A 26,336-nucleotide genomic window follows, 5' to 3' on the forward strand; every position below is an offset into this window, starting at 1 on the left:
CAGCACGGAGTTACTCCTCCAAGCGTGAGAGCTGCCTGCGCTCATGGGAACCGAGTCTTTGGGTTTTAACCCCAGCGCTCAGGTACTGGTTTCTGTCTGAGTCAATTGTGCTGTGGCTGCAGTGTGTTAGCATAGATCCAGCATAACGATAATGGGGAATAAAGGGAAGAGGAACAGAGGTTGGCTAGGCCAGAGAGAAAACTCCGAGTAGGGGAAGTCATGAGACATGCTCTTGGCCATCCCTTAGTGACTTCAGCTTCAGGGACAGACAGCTCAGCAGCCCCTGTTTTTGCTAGCGTGGCCAACTGCACAGCTCGTGCTTCTGTTCCCAATTTGAATAAGATCAGAAGAACCCACTGTGAGAACCGAGGCTGGAGGTTTCCAATGCAAACACAGATCAAGCTTAGTTTATGAGCCCTATCTGTCACAGCTGCTATGCAAACAACGCGCCAGGGGATGGTAGTATGCAGTGCTAGGAGGAGTGGTCTTCACAGCTTCAGATGCCAGCAGGGGGTGCCAACAGTGCCACATGCCTCCTTACACCAGCCCAGCTACATCAATGGGCCAGCACTCTTAGCTTGAAGGCCAGAGTGGGTGCTTCCTGCCTGAATGCTACCTCCACCTGCAGCAGCCACGGCCCCACCTCCAGGCTGCGTGGCCCTGCGTGTTCATTTTTAGAGCAGTTTCTTTGTCTAACCACACCACAAACTAGGGTGTTGATCAGCACGGCAGAGCAAAGTGACTGGAGCCCCTGCGCAGCTGCTCTTCGGAAACTCTGGCTCGCAGCGTGAGCTTCGCTTTGCCCAATGCTGTCTGGCACCATGTGAGCCAAGGAGCTGGCAGACAGGCCAGGGAATGAGACAACAGGGCCTGACAGCTGCTCTGAAGTAGCGTCTGATGAGGGAATGCTGGCCTGCCCGCCTCCTGGGGGAGTAGAAGGGGCTGTGGGGGAGGCTCTGTTCCACTCTGAATTAAGCCCATTTCCTTCTCTCCATTCCTCTCACATTCCCTCCTTCTTTCTGCGTCCCCCTTTGTCAATCTTCTCTGTCCTCCTCTTCTCCCACATCCTCCCTTCCAGCCTACGCCCAGTCTTCACTCCTTTCCATCGACTCTACATCTCCGGACCCGATCCAGCCCTCTCACCTAATAATCAGCCCATTCCTCTATCTTCTCTCTCTCCATTTCCCTCTCCCTCCCTGGGTGATATATGTTTGCCTGTCCGGGTAGGCCTACACAGCAATGAAACCCCCCCAGCTGGGCTGGGCCAGCAGACTCAGGCTTGCGGGCCTCAGGCTGGGGGGCTATTTCATTGCTGGAGCCCTGGCTCCAGGACCCTGCAGGGTGGGAGGATCCCAGAGCTCAGGCTCCAGCCCAAGCCTAGAAATCTACACAGCAGTGACACAGTCCTGCAGTCGGAGCCCCGCAATCCCGAGTTGGCTGGCACGGGCCAGCTGCGAGTTTTTCTTTGCTATGTAGACATACCCACAGTCTTTCATCCTGTCTCCTGGGTGGTCATTTACACTAGGACTCCCAAAATTGCTAACATCTAGTGCAGACAGACTGGTTCTAGCAACGAGGGAAAAGCGCAAAATTTCCCCCAGGGTAGATGTCAGGGTTCCCTTCCCACTGTGAACTCTAGGGTACAGATGTGGGGACCCGCGTGAAAGGCCCCCTAAGCTTATTTCTACCAGCTTCGGTTAAAACTTCCCCAAGGCACAAATCCTTCCTTGTCCTTGGATGGGTACTGCTGCCACCACCAAGTGAGTTAGACAAAGATTCAGGAAAAAGGACCACTTGGAGTTCCTGTTTCCCTAAAATATCCCCCCAAACCCCTTCACCCCCTTTCCTGGGGAGGCTTGAGAATAATCTACCAACCAAATAGGTAAACCAGATGAACACAGACCAGACCTTTGGGTTCTTAGGGCACTAAAAACCCCAATCAGATTCTTAAAAACAGAACTTTATTATAAAGAAAAAAAAGTAAAAGAAGCACCTCTGTAAAATCAGGATGCAAGTTAACTTTACAGGGTAATCAGATTCAAAACACAGAGGATTCCCCTCTAAGCAAAACTTTAAAGTTACAAAAAACAGGGATAAACCTCCCTCCTAGCACAGGGAAAATTCACAAGCTAAAAACAAAAGATAATCTAACACGCCTTGCTTTATTTACTTACTCTTTTTGCAATACCGAGATTCATTTTAGCATGATTTTAGGAGGAGTTTTCTGACCTGATGCTTCTCTGCTTCCCCAGAGAACACAAAACAAAGAGCACAAACAAAGCCTTCCCCCAGATTTGAAAGTATCTTCTTTCCCCATTGGTCCTTTTGGTCAGGTGCCAACCAGGTTATCTGAGCTTCTTAACTCCTTACAGGTAAGGAGGAATTCTAGGTTACCCTTAGCTGTATGGTTATGACAGCAGACGTGGCCTATGGTGGCTGGAAAACTAGTAAAATGATGACACAAGAGGCTGAAAGTTAAGGGGCCAGAAGTTGTAGTTAGGCAGTTTAAAATGCTTTGTAGTTGTTGAGGCCTATTTAATTCTAATGACTAATTAACATTTGGGAGAAAAGAAGATTTTGCTAAAGATTCAACACCACCCTCACCCTTTCCCTTAGAGTTGTTTCTGGAGTCAGTGGAAGTCTGACCATTGGCTTCAGCAGGAGCAGAGTCAAGCCAAGTCTGCAGGCTTTTGAAAACCACCCCTTACGTGGCCCCTGGCATGGTGCAGCTGGCTGTCAGGGCCCAGCCCCTTGGCCTGTTTCGTTCCTCTTCTCTGCTCTCCAGCCCCAGAGCTGCTTTCTTGCTAGCAGCCTGGCGAGTTCTAGACCTGACTGCAGGTCTCCCTGGCGCACCATTCGCTGCCCCAGGTATTTTCATCGCCGCTGTTTCTGCTTTCAGGAAATGCATCGAGCCAGGAGCCCGCACACGCTGCCCTCTCAGGGGTCACTGCAGCGCCCAGGTGTCAGGCAGCACACCCTGAAGCTGGGGAGGGATACAGCCTGGGTGCACGGTCACCATTTCCCCTTCCTCCACACGCTGGCGCACGCTGTATCAGCTTCATCCTGGCCTGTTTCTGAGGCACTTGTGCTGCTCACCGAATGAAGCCATGTTGGGAAAGGGAGCCAGAGTGGGGGCTGCGGTTTCCCACCCTCTCTTGATCCCGGGCTGTGCTGACATTGCTTTCCCATAAAGCTGTGTGTTGCAAGACCTCACGACTTGGTTCTGTCTCAGTGCAGGGAGCTGAACTTGAGAACCACTCAAGGTCCCTGCCTGCCCTTCATATGAAGTGAGCTGTAGCTTATGAAAGCTCATGCTCAAATAAATTGGTTAGTCTCTAAGGTGCCACAAGTCCTCCTTTTCTTTTTGTGAATACAGACTAACATGGCTGCTACTCTGGAACCTTCATATCTATGATTCTTTGCAAGGGAATCAGCTATAGCCAGAGATGCATGATGTTATCCAGGAGTGGGGAGCTGTAGCAGGACGGTCACCCCGCTCCATCCCTGAAAGAGTTAAAAGTCAGCCCTTGGAGAGGGCTGGGACGGAGAGCCAATCAGAAAAGGCGGGGAGGCAGCCAATCAGGGCCAGGCTGGGCCCTATAAAAGGGCTGCAGGGCCAGACGGCAGGCAGTCCCTCTCTCTCCATTTGCGGAGGGAGATGGACCTGGCTGCCTGATGGAGAAAAGGCCTTGCTGTCAGGGCTGGAGGAGGTCCTTGGGCTGTGGGGAAGCAGCCAGGGGAGGAAGAGGCAGCAGGTCCAACCCCCTGGCTGATGATGAGTGACCACTTCAGGCTGCAGTTTGCCCCTGAGGGAAGGGGCTAGATGAAGACTGGCAGTGGGTCACTGAGATGAGGTGGTCTTAGGGGATTGGGGTTCCCCAGGGAGGGGAGGACCCTGAGTGTGGGGGCACCACTGCAGGGGAGTACCTAAGAGAAGGGGCACTGCAGGCTGGGAGGGATGCGGGACCTGAACTACGGTGGTGGAGAAGGAAAGGAAGCGGGTACCGGTAGGGAAACACTGGCCAGCAGGAGGCGCACTGAGGCTGGGATGAGCTAATTCCCGAGGTAACCAGCAGGAGGTGCTGTGGTGGCGAGGGCACACCGTGTTACAGGAGTGCTGTCACGATATGTTCAGCCCTGGCAGTGCTATCCAGGAGACTTGGTTTCCTGGGCGATCCAGGACTTCCAGGCTCCGGCGCTTGGCTTTGTGAAGGGGGTGGTTGGTGACTACACGGAGCAGTTATGGGACTCATTGTCCTCTCTCCTCCTCTTGAAGGTGCAGATTACACAGTTTGCTACAGATGGTAATTAGTGAGGGCTGTGAGGTGTAACTAAGGATGGGCAGGGCCCCAGCTGAGGGGAGGTAACCACAAGTGGCCCTCAGTGCATGGCTGGTGCTTTGTATGTCTATGTGGTTTGGACTCAAGCGGTTCAAGCTCTGCAGCAGGGCTGGGAGTGTTGTAGTTTGTAGCACATCCCAGGCCTCAGCAAACTAGTGATTTCTGGTCCTCGCTGGCGTTGTGGCCTGGGTGGGAAGCATGGGGAGGCTGGCTCTGAAGCACGCCCTGTGGTGGGTGCGATGTTGTTCTGCAGTGCAATGCCCCGACAATGAGCTGTGGCTCAGAGACCCGTCCATTTCACAGCTTCTCCTCCCCTCCCCTCGAGGCCCCGTATTTCAGCAGAGATCAGGGTGATCCCCTCCGAAGCCCACTGGGCTGACTCCAGAATGGTCAGGATGGGGTTGTTTGTTGGAGGGGGGTACACAAGGCACTGCCAAGCTGTGCTCCAGGACAAAGCTGCTTGAAGGCAGGGCCTGACATTAGCCCTGCTTGGCAGCTCCTAGCCCTCGCTCCCTGCCGGAATGATGAGCAAAGGGCAGGGCTGGGCTCCCCTGCCGGTCGGTGCCAGGCTGAAGAGCACAGGGCAGCCCTCAGCTCTGTATAATAAATAAAACCTGGAAAATTTGCATGCTGAGCTCTGGTGCTCCCCCAAGTGGAGATTCTCTGTGGGAAGCACAGGTGGCTTTCAGTCCCCGGGAACGGGGTGCATTTCCCCTGAGGGTGCCTTCGCCACCCCAGTCTCCCCTCCTTTTTTGAGGCACCAATCAAATCTGATTCACCGGGGACACAGGCGACCTTTAGCTTTTCCTTGTTTCGTGTACTTCCTGCTCGCTCATATCCAGAGAGGGCTCCTTTCTTTTTAAACTACATTCATTCCTTATTTAAGTAACTACTTACAGGGGCGCTTCAGGTTCGCACTCTTTGCCCTGTGAGTACAGACTGAGTCCTTCATGCCATCTCCAAACCCTTCTCTTCTGCCACCTGGGCTCCGCTCACCTCTGCCGGATGACTGAAAAACCACCACATGGGTGGGAAATGGATCTTGTTCCAGGGCACTGGCAAGACAGCGGTGGATTTGTGTTGCTTTGCTTTCCCTGGGGAGCTTTTCCCACACAGGCCCATAGTCACAAGACAGATGGGGAAGGATACACCACGGTGTTTTCGGAGGCAGCCTGCATCCTACCAGAACTGGTCCTCCTGGAATAGAGGAGCTGCAGGGAGGGGCAGCCAGACCTTTGGTGCTCTCAGAGGAGGCTCTCACCCTGTGTTCCACTCCCTAGGCTGGCACTTCTCTCTGGTTCCTCAGGGCCTTTTCTTCACAAGGAGACCTCCAGTCCCCATGCAGGTGGAGCCTGACTTTCTCCTGCTTCACACTAAAGCCAGGTGACTACCAGCGAGACAATCCAAGCTCTCGTGCGTGGGTCAGTCAAGCCCATCTCTGTATTTTGGATTGGAGACCAGCAGACGGTTGCGCTGGGACAGGCTGATGGTGCATTGCCGGGGTGTCTCCACGGCTGGCCTGTATTGATGTAGTTATGTCCTAGCAGGATACCTTGCAGCAGGATCCCAACCCTGGATGGGGTTGTCAGAGGGTTTGGCTTCATCCAACACTGCGTTCACCTGGCCCCGCTGCCACCCCCTAGGAAACGTGTCATTGGTCGGTTGGGGTTTTATTGACTTATCTACAAATGTTAATTACAGAATATTTGACTGAAAGCTAAATTCCCCATGGGGCAGCTGGTATTTCCCTCCACGAGGGCTGCACTCCCTGCCCAGAAGCAGTGCGACACTCAGAACGGGGTTTCTTGCTCTGAACAATGGCCAAAACGTAAAACCCCCGGGAAGGCAGATACAGGCCCCTGTAACGCGCACTCAAGGAAATAAGCAGACTCCCTGCTTCTGCATGGGGCCATTCGTCACTGCGGCAGCTGCTTGGTGCCAGCTCCCAGCAGGGGTCTTGGCCCACTGAGCCAATGCAGGGGGCTGCGTTTTGTTCCCCTCATACCTACTGGAGATGGGGCATGACATCTCTGCACGGAGGGGGCGGTGCACTCTCTACCATGCATGCTGGGCTGGGGCTCTAGGTACTGAAGTTGAAGGGCTGCTGACACCAGCAGTAGGGGTGCCAAGGCTGCCCTGTGACAAGGCTTGGGCATTGTGGGAACAGCCCTGGACTGGCAGCCCCCTGAATGCCTGGCTCTTGGCTGCTGGGCTTGCAAATCCCAGCTCCGCTTTCCAAAGAAATGGACTGGCTGGCTCTCCTCTGCTTCCGCTCTCTTGCCCTCTGTGTCATACATTCTCTCCTAGCCCAGTTTCTCTCCAGGGGCTGTTCCATACCCGGGGCAGAGCCATCCGGTGCTTGCACCTCCTCTGTCCAGGGGCTGGTTTGGCCCTGCTCCATGGAGCTTTGGATGGGTGCAGACATGCTAGGCATGGCAATGGCCTGACCATCCCTCTCCCTGCCCACACCTCTGTGAATCTCGAGGGGCTCTGTGCAAGGGGGGTCCTTGGGCCTGCCCAGCAGCCCCTTGGCAATGACGAATCAGGTCCACAGGGTGCTGCTCACCCAGCAGCACCTCTCAGGCCCCCTGGATGCTGACCTGCAGGGCTCCCCAAGAACAGATAGTGCTGGGCTTTTGTGGGGTGGCTCTGGGCTTCTGCACCAGGGAGAGCCCGAAAGCTCAGAGGGGACAGAGGCGCCAAGATTTTGCTTGCTTGGCTGGAGTGTAGGCCTCTGAAACAGGGCTGGGATCCCTCTGACCCAGGGGAGTCCCAGATGGTGCAGCCGCACATCTCAACCGGCTAGGGCATCACCCTGCACCTCGTGCAATTGCTCACGCCAACAGCAGAGGAGAGCAGAGGAGAGGCGCTGAGCATCACAGCGGTGGTGACAGCCCTCAGCCCAGAACCCAGGGGACATCAGCTAACACTGAAAATCGTCCCACATTTTGTGGGACAGTGAGTCATCCCCCAGCAGCTCTCTCAGGCTGTCAGGCAGCTGCTGCACTCTTCTCATATCGCTGCTGTCCACAGCTGGCTGGCGCTGGGCTCTCCCCCCCCACTTTGCTGCTCTCTAGGGCTAGGCTCTCCCCTCGCTGCTCGACAGGTGCTGGGCCCTGACTCCTAGGCACGATGGGAATACAAATTAATAACAGGCCTGGCTGCTGTCCTAGGACTGGGCTGTGCCCCAGCTCACGGCTCCCCAGGTCTGGCTCGCCCCTCGCTGTGCCCTAGAGTTGTCGGGGGGGGAAGGGGTTGCTGCTCTCGGATGACGTATCCGTGCTAGCAAAAAGCAGGCCCAGCATTGGGCCTCACAGAGCTCTGTCGTGAGCAGCAGACAGCTCAGGTGTCTTGCCAAGGCTCCAGCCTCTGAGCCTGGTGGGGTGTGGGGGAGGTTTACCGCAGGCCCGAGGTTTGCTCGTGGAGACCAGGCTTAAGGTTGTCTGGCCCCTGCCGCCCCTGAGCCTGGCCCCCCTGTGCCAGGCTCTCCCTCGGCCTGGGCTGGGCTCTCCCTTCGGTTCAGTGTAGTCACAAGGCCCCGATGCACCAGCTGCATGCACAGGCCGGCATTAGCTATATAGACATTAGGCAGATGGTGGGCTGTGCGGTCTTGCATGGGAACACCAGATCGTTGGCACTCCCCTCTCCTCAGAGCTTTTTTGTTCTTAGAAATTCACCACAGACGCCCAGCCTCTAATCAGCCTGAGATCTGACAACCCACCCAAGCCCATCACTATCTCCCAGGGCCAGGCAGATCCTTCCTCCCCACAGGCTCTGCAAGGCCAAACTGAGCTGTTTTCTGTATCCTTGTATCCTGAGACACCAACCCGCAGCCTCTTCCTCCTCCGTGGCAGCACAAACAGCCTTATCTCCCCCAGGCCGCAGCTAGGAACGAGCCTTGCGGTATATTTAGAACCCACCTCAAGGCCTGCTATTCAGTTACTTCAATGGGCTGGATGGAGAACAATAGCACATAAAAGTTCCTGCTTAGTCACAAACAGAGTACAGATGGATCTCAGGGGCATTAAGTAATCAGAGGGGATGCAGGCTCAGATGGAGCACCTCCCTTCCTGCCCCTGATGGCAGAAGCCCTGCGCTGCAAAAGCAGCCGTGTAATGGGCTAGGATCCTGGGGTCAGGCGGAGGCAGATGTCACTTGTGCAAGGCTCCTGATTCTGCCCCCTAACTCTCACCAAGAGACATCCAGTCCAGGGTCTGTGCATCACCCTCAGCCCACTTTGACTCTCAATATACAGCCTTTTGCATGGAGTACCTGAAATCGGTATGCAAAATGGGACTACTCAGCATGAGGAAGGGTCCTAGATGGCTGGTTCTCTGTAAAGCTCCAGCCTAGAGCTAGCTGCAGCAAATGCAGGGTGCCAGCTACCAGAAACAAAGTGGGCCTGATTCTGACTTCACTAACACCAGTATAAATCGGGAATAAGAATAGGAGCCAACAGAATATAAAACTGGTGTCAGTGAAATTGGACTTACACCCAAGAACTGGGTACACAACAGTTAGCAGGATGTTGGCACCATGTTACCAGCTGTCATGATTGGTATCATAAGACTTGTGATACTAAGGAATTTTCTTAAAGCCCCAGCTCCTGGAGTAAGGCTGACTACATGAGACTACATAGAATGTAAGTGTTGAGCCCTGGTGGTGACGGAGAAAAGCTCAGAAACATGAATGCAAAAGGCTCAGAAAACAGGAGGCAAATAAAAAGAATGCAGCATTTTAAAAAAATCTCATGCTGTTTAAATGCTTGGGGTTAGCGATGCTGTTGGAAGCTGCGTTTTACTTGCTATTTGATCTTTTTTCCTTACGAAGGAGACGGATGGTCTTATATCTTAAGTGCATGACCGGTAGTGAGAAGACCTGGGTTCTGTTCCCTGCTTTTGGAAAAATGTCAACATTCTTTGCCTCAATTTCCCTATCTGTTAAATGGGGATAATATCTGCTGACCTGCCCCATTAGGGGGCTGGGGAGATACATTCACTCGACTTTGAAGCCCTCTGAGAGCCCAGCTTACCCTGTAAATAAGGGAGAGGCAAGTCCCGCTATTGCTTCTTCTTGTCAGAGATAAAAACACTCTAGTAGAGCAGGTCAAATTCTCTTTGCTGATTTTGCTTACTGAATTTTTGCCTCTCCTTTTAAGAGCTGGTTGGGATGTGCAAACAACTCAAAAACATCCCTAATGAACAAATGGCAGCTCACGCATTATTCATAATGTTGGCATTTGAGCTGCAGAACGGGCCGTTTGAGTTGCAAGTGGCTGAAGGCACACTCATTCATCTGAATCATGCAGACCAGTTTTGAAGCATTGTGTATTTGCCATCACGAAAGGATTTGCATACAGCTGAGCTGAATGGAAACTAAGATTTGCCAAACATTTTCTCAGTCTTCAGCCAGCTCTGTCTTTTATTAAATACCCCATATCACTAATACTGGCTTCAAAGAAACCTCAAGCATGATGCATCATGGGTAATGGTATACACACTGAACCTCTCAGTCCTACAGTCTGACTTCTACTGAAAAGGAAAAAAGAACAGACATGGCTGCACAGGGGGCTGAACTCATTACAGTCAATGGGAAGACCCCCTCTGACTTTGCTGGGAGCTGGCTCGGGCCACTAAATTAGCGGACTCGGAATGAGAAAGCGGGGTGAGGAAATAAAGTGCTAACCTCACCTTGTGAGCTGCGAACAGTGGAAGAGGGAACTATTGGCGCAGACGGTTATCGGCATTTGTGGTTTTTCAGGCAGATACGTGGTAAGAGCTATTGTCTGGGGGCTGAAGGTTTAGACTGCTCGTTTCCTAAAGTGTTCTAGCTGGGTTGGCTAAAAATGCAACGCTGGTTGCTCCTGCTTTGAATGTGGAACTTCCAGCATTTTGCTCAATGAACCGGAAAGGCTGTAGCTTCTGCAAGAGCTATAAATGGACTGTAAAGGAGATGGGTTGGTGGCCACCCACCCTCAAGCTTTCCGGACCGACGACTATTTCAGAGGAGTGATCCTGTGGCTTGCCGGAGGTTAGGTTAAGGCAATAGACTAGGGTCTAGTTCCTGGCTCATCTGCGAAATGGGGATGATCATATGGTCACGCTCCTTTGGTCTGAGACTGTATGCTCTTTGGGCTGGAGCTGTCTCTTACTGTGTGTATGTACAGGACCTACACAATGGGGTGCTGGTCTCTAAGCTCTCCCACAATATAAATAATGTATCACTAATTAATTGTCAGGGTTTGACATCATCCTGTGGCGATGTTGCCTCCCTAGATACTCAAAAGGCATTACACAGTAGTTGGGGAAAGCCTGGACAACCTACTTATTCCATCTTTGACTCTTCCATCTTCTCATTCATGAAGTGTTTTTTGTCTGAGCCAGAGCAGGAAGTTGCTCCCTGCAGATATGCAGGGCTTGCCGTGTGGTCTGGAAGCACATTTGTATCTTCTCAGAATTGCAACACTAATAATAATAATAATAATAGCCCCTCACCCCGTTCGCTTAGTACACATGCAAGCTGTGTCTCTGTGATGCTGTGGCCACGTGATCAGATAAGCGTTTAAGAGGCAGCAGTAGAAACCTTTTCAGCACTGCAGGGTCAGGAGCTGAATGTTGGATTCAACAGTGACCATGGCCAAGATGTTGCTAAGATACTAAAGAGGACGCTCCGATCACATTGGTGCATATTTCTACTGGGCCCGGGGAGCTGACCCCCTGGTACATCTCCCCACCGGACGCTGCCTTGCTCATGGCTCTGAAGTTGGGTAGCTGGAAATAATGTCACAAGGCCAGCCAGCCAGCCAGTGTCTTGCAATGCTCACCACACTGTCCTGTCCTTTTGCAATCCTGTTTCTGAGAACCATCCGCTGAGGTCAGAGGCTACACCAGCATTGTCAGTCCCTCAATGTCTCTTGCCTTTAGCTTCCTACACACCAACCACGGACCTGTCCTGCTGAGCTCAGCTTGCTTCGACATACCATAGCACTCAGCTGGACATCTACTCTCCTGCTATCTTTTCAGAATTGGACAACAGGATTAGACTGTCCATGGTCTGACCAGCAGGGCAGAGAAAGAACCAAGAGGCATGCCTGTGACATAAAACACTATAGCATTAAAGGGAACAGAAGGTGACCAGTACTCACTTCGCTTTGAGACTAGGGTGCTGCTGTCAAGAGATCTCATAAAAGACAGGAGGGTCCAGCTACCCACCTCAATAGGAGACTTCAATGGAAAACCCAAGTGCTGTGAGCAGCACTGCTGAGAGGGCACCCTACTCACACTCAGTGTTGAAATGAGAACCTAATATAGCATTGGGGGCAGATGCTGTCTTCATCTGGGTCACTCATGGTTGTGAAAGATACCATGATGCTTTGCCTTGGTGGACTGTCCACATTCCAGCTCGTGTCTTCTCTCCACCTAAAATTCTCCTGTGGTTTCAATGGGTTACAATACTCTTCCATGTATCCTGGACAGATGTGAAGTGCTGATGCATGCATGGTGCTGGTAAACCAGGTGCCAGCTCTTGCCAAGGCTGTAGGTTTCAGCTGAGCACTTACAAATTCATAGGTGGAAACCAGACCAGCTCACCTGTTGTGACGTTACTGACATAACCTATGACCGTATAGATCATTGTTCAACCATGGTTGTATATTTGCAGCAAATATTGTACAAAGGTAGGCGTTAGATTTGTAAAGATGAGTCTAAACATTAAACACTAAGTTGTGGCATGCATTAATCTTTCCTGTAATGTCTGTGTCCCGTGCTATAACGTAATAAGTTTTGCTTTATAACTGTAAAAGTGCCTGGTCTGAACTCACGAACCTAGACAGGAAGAGTGGTTCCCCCTGCCCATCAAGAAGGACCATCAAGACTAAATGGTTCCATTGTAGGACAAACTTTGTTGATTGCCCCATCCACCCATGAAGAAGTTACATGCAGGAGCTCTCATCCCATTGGTTTGAGCTCTGGGGGAAGGGTATATAGAGAAGCTCACAAGAAGAAACAAAAATAAAAGGAGTACTTGTGGCACCTTAGACTAACAAATTAGAAGAAACAGTTATCTCTTTGAGGTTTGAACTCTCATCGGGCTGAAGCTAGGAAACAAAGGCAGAGATCCCCAGAGTCAACCTGGGTTACCCCTAAAAGACATTCAGTGGACAGATGACTACCTCTGTCATCTTTTGGAACCACAGACTGTAGCTCACCTGTGCTTATATGGTGTCTGCTTTAACCTGTAAATAACTCATTTCTTTTTCCTAGTTAGTTTACTATAGTCTTGGCTACCAACATGGTCTTTAGTGTGAGATCTAAGGTACAAACTGACCTGGGGTAAGCGACTGGTCTCTCGGCACTGGGAGCAAAGTGAATATTTTGTGACTTTTGAGTAAGTGACCATTTATCACACAGCCCAGCTTGCCTGGGTGGCAAGACAGACTGCAGTGCCCAAGGGGACTGTGTCTGATTCCATGGCCAGACTGTTACCATGATCCAGGAGGTCATATTTGTTACTGGGGTGGTGAAATCTAATTACAGAACATACCACCAGTTTGTGGTGTCGGCCCTGAGGTTGGCACTCATGGCATGAACCGTACCAGACAGTGACACTGCATGCTTTTAAACTGCTGCCCTCCTCTCTAGTGGTGCATTTCCGTAGGGGGATGTGGTGGGACGGCAGGATGGGGTAAAGTGATCCAGACACGCACACAAGTGTGTACTCAATGTTTTCCTGCACACACAGACTGTAATCACTTTGTTGGCTGCTTGGGGCTCTCCGGATACAAGGTGCAAGGTAAATGCAGTCACTGAGTTACAATAGCTGTGGAGTGACATTCACCTATGGGTGCCAGTGAACATGCGGGAAAGAGCAAAAAAGACAGAGGTTCTGGATGGTACAGGGATTAGTGCTGGGAGTCCAGAGATCTGGGATCTATTCCCAGCTTGGCAGGTTTCAGAGTAGCAGCCGTGGTAGTCTGTATTCACAATAAGAAAAGAGACTCTAAGGTGCCACACGTACTCCTTTTCTTATTCCCAGCTTGGTCATTGACTCGTTGGGTGGCGTTCAGCAAAACACAATCTCTCTGTGCCTCAGATACCGTCATGTATAAGATAGGGATAACATAAAGGGCTTTGAGATCTTGGGAGGAGAGATGCTAAGTATTAGCATCATGCCAACAGATCCCTGCAGACAATCCCTCTGTAAGTGCCTGAATAGGTCAACAATTTGGAAGCATGAAACTCATTATGGAACAAGCCCTACTCCCCTCTGTCTGTGCTGACTCCTGGCTGGGCCTTTTTTGCCACTCCCCTCCTGCTAGGCGTAAGACACATTATTCTGATCCTGGGAGTCATAGATGTGGCAAAGACAGGGCGATGTCATGGGAGTCTCAGACCTTTTTATGAGGAGGAGGCAGATTCTGCTCTCAGTTGAATGCATGTCAATCAAGAAAAATGCCATGGAAGTCTATGGCACAATACAGGGGTAAAGGCAGGGATTGGGATTGCAGAATCAGACCCAAAGATGTGTGTCTGTGACTTTGGAAGTCCTGAGAAAGCTGGCAGCATTATGTACAAAGAGACCTTGGAAATGTTCCTGGGCTGGGTAAAGCAGCCTCGCTGTGCTTTATAGACTCCTTTGTAGTCTGATCACGGCTGGCTGAATGTTTGTGGCATTTCAATGAATGCAGAATTCCTAGGGGATGGCATAAACTCATGTGACACTCAAGCGCAATCGGTAACCTGCCAAATCCCTCGGAGCATGGAGTGAGTCACACAACCTGGGGCCATGCATCAGACCTCACAAAAGCCTTTGTGCTCTCCCCTGGAAAGGGAAAGGCAGCGCTTGGCATACATTCTTGGGATTTTGTTGAAGGGTGGGGGGTTGGTTTTCCCTTGGGATCCATAACAGGTGAGGCTGGGTGTCTGTCACACTGTGGCTTTGGTGACAAAACCAAGGCCACTTAGGGATTTTTTCCAATGAGTCATGGGCCCTGATCTCAACTTGGGACCCAGGGACAGCAATGTATAGAGGTTGGAACTGTGCTACAAGGGGCAGGGAGAAAATTCACCCTGACCTGCACCCCCTGCTATTCTACCCCAGAGTGTCCCACTCACCCAGACCAGTGCACCCCGTCATGACCTGCACCCCCTGCCAGTCCACCCCAGAGTGCCCCTCTCACAGACCAGGGCACCCCCACCTGATCTGGGAAGGTGTGGTGGAGGCAGGAGGGAACGTGTCCTTAGCACATCCCCTGTGAGACTCTGGGCTATTCAGGACTACAGAGCCACCCATGGGAGGCTGCTGTGGATTGGAGCACCCCCAGTGGTATTCTAGTTTATCCTGGAAAGTCATTTAAGTCCCTAACGTAGCCCCAAATCCTGAGGTCACAGAAGTGTCTTAAAGCCAGCTTTGTCCCCAAGCTCCACTGGGCTTCACCTTCTGGGCACACAATCTCAACCCTGGTATGCACAGTGCACGCTGGGATGGGGTGGAGGCAAAGACGGCTTTGAGATGGCCCCTGATCCTGGGCTGCTCGCCTGTGTGCAGGTCCAGTCCCCAGCATCAATCAGAGCAGTCTCATGCCCTGCTGTCACTTACACTGGCTGCCAGTGACTCCAAGGGCCTGTTATGGAAGCTTGGGATCGGCGGGGTCCTGGGAAGCTCTGTCCACCCACCTTGTTCCCAGCCACACTCCCTATGCCAACAGCCAGGAATGGGTGTAGCAGAGGAGTTGCTACACTGGCTCTGTGGGATCCCCCTCCAATGGGGGGGATCTTCCTCTGGCCGGCTTTACGGCTGCCTTGTGCCAGGGGGACGATTCCTTGGGCTGCGTTAGTGCTTTGTCACCCGCACACTTCACCAGCCTCCTACACAGATGTCAGCACGGGTCCTGGGCAGTGCAGCAGTGGGGTGGTGAATGGTCATGACCTATTCATTAATTGTTAACAAACAGCCGTAAGCCCTTCTAAAATAAAGGGTTTGTAGTTGGCTTTCCCCATCACTTCCCATGACACACAACCTAGCATTCATTCCAGCACTGTGTGTCATGACTTTCCCGTTCTCATTGTTATGCCTTTTACACCCTTTCCCTCCACCAAACCATGGTTTTAAGATGCCAGCCTCAAAAAGGGGATGGGAGAGCCTTTCATCTACGTTGGTGCCATGAAACAGCTGCTTTGGAGCTGCTGGGAAATGAGTTGGTGGGTCTCGGTCTGGTTACGCGTGAGCAGGTGTCCACATGATGAAACCACCACCCATACCGGCACCAATTAGTTCCCCTGGTGGTCTCAACAGAACTCAGTAGTCCTGTATCAGCCCCCTGGGCTCTTTCACTGAGAGGGACGGCTGCTCTCACACAGCTAGGAAAACTGCCTCCATCAAAACCAGAGCCGTGCTACCTCAAGGTTTGGGAACTGCGCTTGCCACTATGGCAAGAGATCAGCAGAGATCCCCTTTCCCACCACTACTGCTGCTGTTTACAAACCTGTCGCTTTCCGATTTCCTCCCTCTCCACCTTTTGCCCACTCCCCTCCCTCCAAATTGCTGGATTAAGATTTGGACGGCGATCAAATATGTAGCATTTATCATCACCGCCTGATTTGTGCGAGCGCTACAGATCAGAGCCGCATAGACAGTGCAGAGGATTCTAACTGGTCTCTTGTGGCTTCTGCTGGAAGACCAGCAACCAGCAGATCCATGCACTTGTTGCTCTGGACAAAGCCTGAGTGCTAGCTGGAACCACCAAGAGCGAGCTGACATGATCTGAAATCCACACTAGGCATCCCTTGGGACAACAAGGGTTCTCTGGGGTGTCAGCGGTTCTGCAAGGGAAGGCTGAGGTAGACCTCACTTGAGGTGGTACTAGCAGGGGCAGATGCAACCCTCCTTGTTAAAACGCAGGGGTGGGTGAGCCCAGATGTTCAGTGAATCGTCAGAGTGAAGTTCTCTTCAGGGCTGGCACCGCCAGGCGGTTCAACATGGTCCAACACCACAAGACTATGTCTGCGGAGGTGAACCGGCTATAGGGTCACAGGGACAAGAGATGGAAGGGCTCCGGCAAGGGACAAGACTGAGTTGCTGGGACTAGGGCAGTGGTTTAAGATTTCCAAAGGAGTCTGTGCCTCCGCTCAACAATTTTTAGGGGGCTGCAAATGAAAAAAGGTTGAAAAACCCCCTGAACTAGGCTCTGCAGTCAGACCTTGTATGGCTGGATCAGTGGATAAAGTGATCGCTCAGCCCTAGCTGGAATGAAGCTATCGCCCAGCCCAACGAGCCTTCACAGCCCCCAGGCCGGGCTTATCCATACCTGCCTGCCTCGTGGTCTGACCAACAGTTGTTCACGCAGCTGAGCCCTCCCCTGCTGCTGCTGCGGGAAGGTTTTCCAGGATCCTTTCGCTCAGCTGTGGGGAGTGGCCGTAGGTGTGGGGGGCCGTTGGAGGATGCGCTGTTTAATGGCAATGGAATTCATCCCCACCCTTAGTTGGGGGGCTCCCTACTCCCCGGGGCTGGCCAGACAGATCCAGCAGACACGGGGGGGGGGGGGGGGGGGAGACACGCAATCGCTCTCCGGCCGAACTGTCGTTGCAATCTAACCTGAGCCACTTCCAGCGCATTGTAATGCACCCTGGGACTGGAATTTTTAATACAAACCCTCAAAGGAAGTTACCCCCCAGACTGACCCCCTTATCGTCTAGCTCCTGCTGACTGGAAAAGCAGAGCACGCAGTCTTTACTCGAGCTAGTGGGCTAAAGAGAACGGTGTGGACGTTGCAGCTCCAGGCTAGCCCGGGGAGCTCTGACCAAGGGGGATAGGGCGAGCCCAGAGGCAGGCAGCTAGCCTGAGCCAGGCGTGCCCCCGAGGGCGGCGTAGACGCACCCAGCGAAGACTCCTCTGTGATCTCCGGAGTTGCTCACCAGCAGCCTGCCAGTCCCAGAGCCATCGAAACGTTTCTGACCAAAACCCCACCGCAGGACTGCCTCATTAGCAAGAGGCTGAAAAATACCCATGCATCCACCTAGCCAGGTGCGCCTTAAAACTCAGGGCCTTCCTGAGGGATCAAAGACGCACCTGGCCCCAGCCTGTCCGTTTTACATGAGTACCCATGGGTACGAAAGCCCTGTCTTTAGTAGTTTTGCAGCGGCACGTCTCAAATAAGTGGGTCCCTTTAGCCCCCCCCCCCTTCCCTGCCAGCCCCCAGAATGAGAGATTCCTGGGCGGCTCAGTCCACTAGCCACAGATCTTCAGCTGGTTGCAGGGTCCCTTGGCCGAAATCCAGGGAGGGCCAGTGATTGTACAGGCGGGCACCTGGGGATTTAAAGGGAAAGTCCCTCGCCCCTTGCCAAGCGTTGCCCGCCTCTGCCAGGCAAACACATTCCTGACGCCCCCCCGCCGCCTCCTCTTCCTAAGGGATTGACCAGCCCCTCCTCGCCCAAGGTGAGCGGTGCAGGGCGCAAGGAAAGAGCCCCGGAGTATTGGCGCTGCCTTATTTAGCGACCTGATCGCTGCACCCCTTAACACCCCCCGCGCTGGAGCCCGGGCCCCCCGATGGCTGGCGAGCCGCCGACGGCGCGGAGCCGGTACCTGTGTTCCGCAGGGGCGAGCGGCGGGGCGCGGCTCTCCGGCGGCGGCGAGCGAGGGCTGGGACTGCGGTCCCTTGCCCGGCCGGCGGGGGAAGCAGCCGGCAGCCCCCGCGGAGCGCCAGGCGCGCAGGGCGGGGGCTGCGCCGGCGCCGGCGCCTCCGCAGCGGGCCCCCCCTCCCCGCGCCCGTGGGCCGGGTTCCCGCCTGGCTCCGCCCCGGGGCGGCTCGGAGGCGTCCGGGGCTTCACCTGAGCCGTCCTGGGAGCCGCCCGGGCGTGTGCGGGTCTCCCCCCGGCCGGGCAGGGCGCCTTCAGCGGGGGGAGAAGCGCCCCGGCTTTCTTCCAAACATCCCCCTGAGCCCATCTCAAAGCAAGCGGGCGCCGGGGACCCCCCCCGCTCGGTGCGACGGGAGCCCCCCCCGTGCAGCCTGGCCCCCTCGCCGCCCCTGGCCCCGGCTTGCCAGGAGCCAGTCCAAACAGATAATAGAAAAAGCAACAAGCTACAAGCCCAAAGCTAGCCGGCAAGCAACTCACAAGCCCAAACCAAGCCCAGTTTGTGTGTTCCCCCCCCCCCCCCGGGTTTGGCCTGTCTGAAGGACAGCCGGGAGCGGGCTGGTTGCCCACCTCCCAGCCACCCTGAGCCCTCAGCAGGTCCCACCGCACGGAGAGACCATCACACACCCCCCTACACACAGACTCACACACACCCGGGCACCCTTATACCAAAACACCCTACACACACAGAGGCACCCTTAGATCCCTACACACAGACACACAACTGGCACCCGTACACCCCTACACACACACTCAGAGGCACCCTCAGACCCCTACACACACAGGCACCCCTACACATGCACACCCCCTCAGACCCCCTACACACACACACACCTTCAGACTCCTACACAAACACACCCTCAGACCCCCTACACACACACACACACCCTCAGACTCCTACACACACACACAAACACACCCTCAGACCCCCTGCACACACACGCACACCCTCAGACTCCTACACACACACACACCCTCAGACCCCTACACACACACACAAACACACCCTCAGACCCCTACACAAACACACCCTCAGACCCCCTACACACACACACACACACCCTCAGACCCCCTGCACACACACGCACACCCTCAGACTCCTACACACACGCACACCCTCAGACTCCTACACACACACACACCCTCAGACCCCTACACACACACAAACACACCCTCAGACCCCCTACACATACACACACACACACCCTCAGACCCCTACACACACACACACACACCCCTACACATGCACACACCCTCAGACCCCCTACACACACACACACACACACCCTCAGACTCCTTCACAAACACACCCTCAGACCCCTACACACACACACACACCCCCTCAGACTCCTACACACACGCACACACACACCCTCAGACCCCTACACACACACACACACCCTCAGACTCCTACACACACACACACACACACCCTCAGACTCCTACACACACACAAGCACCCCTACACATGCACACACCTTACACCCCTTACACACACACACACCCTCAGACCCCTACACACACACACACACACAGAGGCACCCTCCAACCCCTACACACATGCCAGAGAGACACTGGTGGTCCCTCATTCCTCTCCCTCCCCAGTAGTCACCTTCCCCCGAGGTTTAATGCACTAGTGTTTAATGCACCGCTTATCATTGCTGAAGCGGATGGCTTGATAACTGCACCCTGGAGTGAGGCCCTGGAAGGAGAGGACGTCTCTGTTAACAAGTCAGTGAGGAGTACAGAGAGGATGGGAATTAATGTGCAAGTTACTGATACTATTACAGATTGATTGGCTCTTGTCTAGCTTCCCACCTGCCTCAGGTAAGCAACAGCTTGAATAAAATAGAAAATCCACAGCGTCCTTATTGGCCTTGTCCACACCAAGGTCCTGCTGCTGGTGTTAAAACACAGCTGCTCTGGCTGGGGATCATCCATTTTTAAGGCTATTTGGTGTATGTCTACACAGCAATGACAGCCCAGGGTTAATAGCACTTGAATTAGGAGACCCTGGGTTTGTTAACCTAGGGCTTGAGCATCTATGCTCATTTGTAACCACAGGTTAGGAACTGTTGAATCCTGGGTCACCACCTGCAGTTCCAATGTCTACGTATGCAGGCCCAAGTCCAATCACCCGTATGCCAGGCTTCCTTGTGCCCTCCCCAGATGTGGGCCTTAGTTCATGGTGCAGCGAGGGACAACTCGCCTGTCCAGAGGGCAAAGAAAGTCAACCTCTGGGATCATGGGATACTTTTGGCAGGCTCCCAGTCCATTAGGGCTGCCTCTACACGGCAAAGCAATAGGGCTTGAACCCTTGGTCCCAGCTTCACGCAGGCGCGGACCCTCCGCCCCCGTGGATCCTGGGTCCAAGTACTGGGGTAGGATGATTTGTATGTAGAGTGAAGTGGGGGGCAGGGCGCTGAGGCTTGAATCATAGAATCTCAGGGTTGGAAGGGACCTCAGAAGGTCATCTAGTCCAACCCCCTGCTCAAAGCAGGACCAATCCCCAATTTTTGCCCCATATCCCTAAATGGCCCCCTCAAGGATTGAGCTCACAACCCTGGGTTTAGCAGGCCAATGCTCAAACCACTGAGCTATCCCTCCCCCCTAGTTCAAGCTGTGAATTTGGTCCCGTGTTAACTGTGTTACAACCAAGTTAAAAGACACTTCCTCTTCCCCCAGCCGTAGCCTTGGCTTGTACTTGTGCAGTCAGTTTCACAGTGCAGACAGGCCCAGGGGGACCAGTACCCGGACGTTGGCAGCTCCACTATTCTTATGAATTAATGTATGTATTGTCTGTATTGTGGGAGTGCCTAAAAACCCCAATCAAGGATTGCATGGGGCACTCTACACACAAGTAGCACAGAGAGAGTCCTTGCTTTGGAGAGCTCACAGTCTAGGACTGAGACAACGTGCAACAGGTGAATAAACAACCCGGGAGGAGAAGAAGGTGAGACATGGCTGTGAGCCCAATCGCTGCCAAAGAGTAATGATTTGTAGGCATCCCAGGGAAGGGACTGGATTGTAGTTCTCCAGCACCTCTGGGCCTGCCACATGGAGCAGCTTGGAGGATTTCCCCCTTTCTCTACTCATGCCAGGCCACTTGACTCCAGCTGGGAGTATGTCAACTGCCAGCTCCAGTTCTCTGCTGGGTTCCTGTCCCGACTGAGCTATTCAGGCTTCATCTGCCCCATTTTTGGCCACAATTCTGTTTTCTTTTGGCACCACATAATACAGGTGTGATGCACAGGAGCCATGGGAAGAGACTTAACTGCATTTCGTGTCTCATGGCAGAGGGCAGTCGCCACCGACTTCAGTGGCTACTGTACATTCACCTGCTCTCTTGGACGGAGGGAGAAGAGAAAGAAGTCAGGTGTGTGGTAGACAGGGTGGGTGAGGTCATAGCTTTGATTGGACCAGGGAGGCAGAGAGAGAGGTATGATTAGCTATTTAACTGTCTGAGTTTACCATGGTCCCCAGCCAACCCTTATCTAACGTGAGGGTTTTGCTATAATAGCTGTATGGGGGTGTTGGCTGAGCAGCTCTTTGTTCCGCAAATGCTTGTGCACATAAACATTTCACCGTTGGGGTGTGCACGCCTAGTGCACTTGGCCCGAGACTCTTAGCCAGCAGCACCTGGCTGGCTGGTACATGCACCCTGAATGTCTTTGTACCCACCCACTCCATCGGAGCTGGCAGCGAAGCTTGCTTTTCCTGGCTTATCAGCAGTTTGTCCTTGTGTAAATCGGAGTTAGCATAGTCGTTAGTCTGGGTTTGATAATGTTTCCTTTGTTCTCCTCTGTAGGAAATCCTTCTGAATAATTCTGGTTCGAGCTTAGTCAGGCATAAGTCCCCAGGTTTTAAAAACTGCCCCTCTTAGACAATTTACCACAAACTTTAAAGAGACATACAATGACATTATTGCACCGAAGTTTCTTCTCAGTGTTAATATTTCCTTTTGATCTTGCGATTTACAGACTACAGGAACCATTCGCTTTCTTTGTTAATCATCTAACCACATCTCCTCCCAAGTCTTGTACACTTGTATTTCTAATTTCAAACTCTACAGTACCTAATGCAAAATGGCCCTAATGGCCATTTAGACATGTATCTAACATGTCTCTAAAGGTTGCCAGGCATTTGTGCCTGTTAATGACAGGCATACGAGATGCCTCCTCTGTCAGGCTGTGAGTTGGGTGTGGTGCTCATGGTAATCGTGAACTTGAATAGAGCCCATGACCCACATCGTGGCGACGCCTCTCCCTCCGGGCATTGCGACCTGGCCCACGTGGTCACAGCACCATACAGGTTTCATGCACCCGCCCTGCTGTAGATGTAGATGCTGCGGTGTGGCCTCACTTTCCAATCCTTCCTTCTTTTCCCACCCCTCTGCCATTAAATGTATTACAATTTTCTGTGAATAAAAAGTGGAGCCTTTCTCATCTGTTTAGGTGACAGGCCTGGTAGGGACAAATGTAGTATCTGAGAGTCCTTCTCAAAGGGTATGTCTCCACCGCGATCAGAGGTGGGAGGGCAGCAGATGGAGCATTGATCTAATTAGTGGAAGAACAGCAGGAGTAAAGCCACAGCAAGCTGGGCAGCAGCATGGGCTGTACAGCCCCGCCCGGGACCCTGGCTACGTACGTGAGTAGCTAGCCCCCAAGAGGAGGCAAGGCAAGCCTCAACAGCACCATAGTTAGCCCTCCATTCCACCTGACTCCTCCAGAAAGCGGCACAGATTTCCACGAAGGAAGCCTTCTGCTTTGGCATGAATATGTTCGACCCATCAGTCTCAAGGCAGCCAATTTGGCTGCAGTGCGCCAGTTATTCTGGATCTTCCCAACCCATTCCCCCCCCCTTTGGAAACCTGTCGTACCACTTCTCTGCTGCCTGGAACTTCATAACCACTAATCAGTGGGTTCTAGAGACTTATGGAACTGGGATCCACCATCCAATTCCAGTTCTTGCCCCACCCCCAGCATCCTCCCCTTTCCCTATTCAGGGTCCTCCTCACAAAACTACTGCGTCAAGAGCTGCAGTTTCTTCTAGCTCTTGGAAGGGAGGGGGCCCTTTATACCATAGGGAAGTCAGTTCTACTCCTGATATTTTCACCCCAAATGAGAGGAGGTTCCTAGACTTAAGGAAATTGAACATCTTACCAATAAGCAAAAATTCAGGATGGTGTCCCCTGCCTCCATTTCCCCATCCTTAAATCCCAACGATTGGTACATGGACCAACAGGATTCCTATTTTGATGCAGTTATCCACCCAAGCCACAGAAAGTACTTCAGGTTTATAGTATGGGACCACCACTACCTCTCATCAGTCCCAAGAAGTCTCACAAAGTGCATGGTAGAGGTAGCAGTACATCTCAGGTGACTCAGATATTCCCATCTCTGGACGACTGGTTGATTTGTGGTCGCATCAAGTGACAAACAGCGTCCATCAGAGCCAGTTCCTGTTTGCACAGGTGGGTCTGAAAATAAACAAGGACAAACTGATACTATTCCCTGTACGAAGAATCGAGTTCACTGAGGCCATTCTCGATTCTACAACTGCAGCCCCTGGAAAGATTCCAGTCCCTACTAAACCTGTGCACCAATCTGTAAGTTCAACGAGAACCACAGGGAGCTCTTGTCTGAGGCTGCTGCTCCCCATGGCATCCGGCACGTATGTGACTCAGTGTATCACATGTCATCTGAGGTTCATGCAAAGCTGGGTGAGGTCTGCGTATCAGCTGAACAAGCATTTTCTGGACATGTTGAGCTCCTTACCTGCTCAAATCGTATCTTTGTTACATCAGTGGAGGAGTCTGGAAAACATCTGCACAGTGAGGTATGCGGTTCCCCTTTTCTTCCATCAAAGATGTGAGTGAGGGACACATCCACTCTGGGCTTGGAAGCTCATCTAGATAGCATACAGACTCAGGGTCTCTGGTCCAGCCAAGAATCAGCTGTCCAAAAAAAAACATTTTGGAGCTGTGGGCCATTCTTTATGCCTGTGAAGTTTCCCTACCATCTATCAAAGGCCTTCCCAGCCCAAGTAATGACAGATCATACGACTGCTATGTTTTACCTTAATCAGCCCATTATCCTCTGGTGCATCTGCATCTGGAACGACATCGCCCTCAGGTCATCTCATCTTCTCAGAGTGCAGAGTGTTTGAGCAGGTCACCTGTGCAGAAGTCCATCCAAGCCCATGAACAGACTCTGATGTACAAAATAGTTAAGATGATTTTCAATAAAGGGGATATCCCTGCTTTTGAACGATACCCTACCAGGGAGAATAGAAAATGTCATCGCTTCTGTGCTGGGGCAGTCACAGCCCAGGATTGATAACAGATGCATTTGTGCTTCCTTGGGGCTCAGATCTTATGCATTCATGCCCTCCATCCCCAGGATTCCCAAAGTCATCGGAAAATTGAAACAAGATCAGGCCAGAATGATTCCAATAGCTCTGGCATGGCTGAGGAAATTTTGTTTTTCAGATCTTCAGACTCCTCCAATACAGCCTCCCATAAGCCTGCCACTTCTCCCAGACTAAATCACCTAAGATCTCGGCAAAGTCCTCACCCACATCACTGTGTGGATTTTGACTGGCTAACATCCTCAGAGGTTCTTTCTACATGGTGTCCAGAACACCTTGTTTAACAGCAGGAAAAGCTCAACCAGAGCAACTCACCTAGCTAAGTGGGGTGGGAGTGCAGGGGGGATTTTCGATTTGGGCTAGCCAACATCCAAGGAAGATATTGTGGAATACCTACTAGACTTAAAACAATCAGGTCTCTCTATGAGTTCAATAAAAGTCCACTTTGCAGCCAGTTCTCCAGTCACCTTCTGTTCTATAGGCATTCTATTTTTTCCCATCCTATGGTGGGAAGGCTTCTAAAATGCCTAAAGGGATTAACCTCCATTAAGGGAACTAGTGCCTTCCCCTGACCTTAATTTAGTATTGGCAAGACTTGTGCGACTACCATTTGAGCCACTGGCTTTCATGTTCTTTCTTCCATTTGTCAGCTAAGACAGTCTTTCTAATGGCAATAACATCACCAAGGAGAGTAGGAGAGCTTCAAGTTTTAATGGCAAGGCCCTTCTATGCTGTATTTTGTAAGGGCCAGGTCTCATTAAGGCTTCACCCATTGTTTTTATTGAAAGTGGTCTCAGAATTCCACCTGAATCAGGTCATATATTTGCCAATATCCTTTCTGAAACTGCATGCTCATGGGGACGAGGAGAGGTTATGTTTGCTGGATGTCCCCAGGGCAATCTCATTTAGACGACACAATTTAGATCCTCAACAAGGCTCTTTGTGGCTTACTCAGAGAGAATGAGAGGCCAGGTCGTATCAGCACAAAGAATTTCCAACTGGATATCTTCGGGCATCAGGACATGTAATGACTTGGCAAAGGGGACAGCATCATTCTTCCAGGGCTCAAGTACTTCAGTGGCTTTTCTCAGCAATGTTCCAGTCCTAAACACTTGGCAAGCAGAAGACTGGTCTTTGGTACAAATGTTCACTCATAGTGTTCTCAGTGAAGCATCTAGAGCTGATGCAAACTTTGGAAAGGTAGTTCTATGCTTACTGTTTAAGTAGACTTCGTTGAGGGAGCACTGCTTGGAAATCACTAATAGTGGAATATATACGTGCACGATTACTCGAAAAAGAATAAATAGTTGCTTACCTGTACAGTGATTGTGGTTCATCGAGGTGTGTTGTGCAAGCCTATACTCCATGGCTCACCCTCAATCCAGCCTATTAATGTCGCAATTTCAGTGGTGAAGGAACCTCACACCCTCTGTTGTAAGCAGGAGGGCACTCAGAAAGGACGTATGCACCATCCCAACAAGTACTACTGGCCCAAAAGTCCCCTGGTCAAGTGCATTGGGCATGCTCACACCGGCAGAGGAACATAGACATGCACAATGCATCTTGAAGAACAGTAGTTGCCATACAGGTTAAAGTAATCTTCTTCTAACTGGTCTTTCCTGTGTTGCTGTGCATTACCCTGGCGGTGTTGCGACATCGTTGTGTGGAAGGAGACGGCTGAGCTGTTCTATGGCACTGCTGCTTGTGTTGTTCTAATTACACAAACATTTTCATTCCCATGAGAAAGAGGAACTTCTTGCCTCAGACTGTGCCCACCAAGATCTCCCAAGGGGATTCCAAACACACCGGCTGCCAGTGGCCCTGCAGTGTGACTGGAAACGCACAGCCCATGCATGACCATGGCTAACGCATCCTCCTTTGAAGTGCAGCCGTTCTTGCACAGAGAGGGAGCAGCAGATGCAACCAGATGGTCTTTCAGCACAATCAGTCACACAGTTGTCTCTCTGTGCCTCAGCACGTGGCCCTCGAGCAAATTCAT

The 26,336-nt window shown here is 52.2% G+C and overlaps 1 protein-coding gene and 1 long non-coding RNA gene across 3 annotated transcripts in view; both read right to left on the minus strand.

Moving 5' to 3' along the window:
- Window positions 1-18,113, minus strand: part of ADGRG1 (adhesion G protein-coupled receptor G1) — a 39,204-nt gene extending 21,091 nt beyond the window's left edge. For both annotated transcript variants that reach the window (XM_073307410.2, XM_073307411.2), the window contains exon 1: window positions 17,919-18,113. The gene's annotated coding sequence lies outside the window, so the exon portion shown is untranslated. The remainder of the gene's footprint in view (window positions 1-17,918) is intronic.
- Window positions 18,114-23,245: 5,132 nt separating this feature from the next.
- On the minus strand, window positions 23,246-23,912 carry LOC140896517 (uncharacterized). The gene is made up of 2 exons (XR_012154565.1): window positions 23,746-23,912; window positions 23,246-23,447 (listed from the first exon to the last, which is right to left on the minus strand). It is a non-coding gene; the product is annotated as an uncharacterized LOC140896517 (long non-coding RNA).
- Window positions 23,913-26,336: the final 2,424 nt, after the last annotated feature.

Source organism: Lepidochelys kempii, chromosome 12 (assembly GCF_965140285.1).
Source record: "Lepidochelys kempii isolate rLepKem1 chromosome 12, rLepKem1.hap1, whole genome shotgun sequence".
NCBI classification, from domain to species: Eukaryota; Metazoa; Chordata; order Testudines; family Cheloniidae; genus Lepidochelys; species Lepidochelys kempii.